Source organism: Leptonychotes weddellii, chromosome 4 (assembly GCF_054177405.1).
Source record: "Leptonychotes weddellii isolate Sample4059 chromosome 4, ASM5417740v2, whole genome shotgun sequence".
In the NCBI taxonomy this organism is placed as follows: domain Eukaryota; kingdom Metazoa; phylum Chordata; class Mammalia; order Carnivora; family Phocidae; genus Leptonychotes; species Leptonychotes weddellii.
Window position 1 is genome coordinate 140,055,587 of NC_138372.1, and position 2,185 is coordinate 140,057,771.

Below are 2,185 nucleotides of genomic sequence, written 5' to 3' on the forward strand. Positions count from 1 at the left end.
TAGCAACAGTTGGTTGTGTTTCTTTCCAGCCCTCTTTTGGGGCTTGTTCTTGTAACTACCTAATTTAACTTGAACATTAGGAAGCCAGTGAAATCTGGGGGCAAAAAGACCGAACTGCAATGTCTATGGAACGAGTTAAATAAACTAAGGCAAGTCACTTTAAAAATGTGGTCAAGTTAGGTGTGGCCAGGAAATCTGCAAATTTGAGAAAAAAAATGTCAGACCCAATAGAATTAAACCATGTGCGACAGGAGCTGCTGTGTAAGAAAGCTGAAGCAGAGCACTTCTCAATGGAGACCGACTTGAACAGGTCTCAAGCAACAAAAAAATTGGTCAGCAAATGTGTATTTAGATGTTTTTAGTAAAGTTTAAAGCAGGTACATTTAAATTATATTCCCACTTTACTAAATGTTAACTAACCAATGTCTCTCCAGTCTTATTAAATTTGATTCAGGTCTTCAGAGATGGTATTAATCATTTAGGGCTGCAAAAATTGGGGAAGAAGCTTTTATCAAAAGAGTGGGGCTTAAACTACTCCTTGTAAGTTATGTAGGATCTGAATCGGTGATTGGGGGCACATGGGATGAAACAGCATATTCACAACTGTCGGGTAGAAGTAAGTAGGAATGATTTTTTTTTTTTTAAAGTAATCTCGGGGCGCCTGGGTGGCTCAGTTGTTAAGCGTATGCCTTCGGCTCAGGTCAGGATCCCAGGGTCCTGGGATCCAGCCCCACGTCGGGCTCCCTGCTCAGCGGGAAGCCTGCTTCTCCCTCTCCCGCTCCCCCTGCTTGTGTTCCCTCTCTTGCTGTGTCTCTCTCTGTCAAATAAATAAATAAAATCTTTTTTTTTAAGTAATCTTTACACCCAATGTGGGGCTCGAACTCACGACCCCGAGATCAAGAGTCGCATGCTCTATGATGTTGATCAAATGTCTGACCTGAAATGAAATGGAAAAAAAAAAAAAAAGAAAAAAGAAAAAAAAAGAGTCGCACGCTCTTCAGAATGAGTCAGCCAGGTGCCTTAGGAATGATCATTTTAACCCCTGAGGTAGAACCGTGATTGTTCGAGTGGATCTCATTCCAGCAGCATCTGCAACATCAGGAAGCTGGCTAGAAGTTTGGACTGTCAGGCCTCACCCCAGACCCACCGAGTCAGAATCTACAATTTAACAAAATCCCCAGGTAATTTTATTTGCATATAACCTGTGACAGGGGCTGTTTTAGAGAAAGCAGGAATCTTCTTAAACTGAACCGAAGAGTTAATATGGTACACCAGGACAGAATGGCAGCTGAGTTTATGAAGTACCTACTATGAGCCAGGCAAACTCCCAAGTGCTTTGCAAACCCTGTCTTACTTAATTCTCAAATGTCCCAGTCTTGTGAAATAGAGGTGATCTTTATTCTCAATAATGAAACAATCTTCTCTGCTCTCTGTGATCCCTTCAGTTGAACTTGGTATCAAGAATGCATTAGTGTCTCAAAACCTCAAATAATTGCTTTTTAAAATTCAACACATAAAATATTTTGACATAATATTTTTTGCTCCCTTTGTTCCCTGGGTTGCAAACTCTTACGGTTGGGATGACCTCAGATGCCTTGATAATTTCAACCTATGAGAAATGAGATGCAACTCAGAAGCACTTTGGTTAGAACAGGGGTTTAAAAAAAAACAAGAAATACGTACTGTTAAGTGGCCTTTAGGAATGATAAATTGGATTGAGCCAAATCTTAGAGAGTGTGGAACAGATCCTGGGTAATCTTACAGCACTGCATGCCTTAGCGGTTTATGCAAAAAGAGGCTAAGCCCTCTCTTTCCCGAGGAGGCATTGACGACAATCTTTCCTTGCCTTGTCCAGACTAGGAAAAGATAAAATTGTTGTACCTTGTTGTACCTTCTTGCTTCTCCCTGTGCTCAGGGCTCAGCTCCACTGAACAGGGTAGAAGAAGTACCAGTAGCAATCCTGATGCGGGCACTATCAAGAGCCAGGATCCTGTGCATGACTTGCTCACTGAGTTGGTTTTCAATGGACCTCCCATTCTCATTAAATGCCTTTCAATAAGAAAGATTTCATGGACTCCCCCCAGCTGTTCTCTGTATACAGTCAGGGGGTAGCAGACAGAGGGTCCGTACAACCACCCCAAGTGCTGAGTGGCAGGCTGACTGGTGCTCACCGCCACTGAGCTTA

General features: G+C 42.4%; 1 non-coding gene across 1 annotated transcript; it reads left to right on the plus strand.

The window, feature by feature from the left end:
* The first annotated feature begins 910 nt into the window (after positions 1 to 910).
* On the plus strand, positions 911 to 969 carry LOC115944673 (small nucleolar RNA SNORD78). The gene has a single exon (XR_004079204.1). It is a non-coding gene; the product is annotated as a small nucleolar RNA SNORD78 (small nucleolar RNA).
* Positions 970 to 2,185: the final 1,216 nt, after the last annotated feature.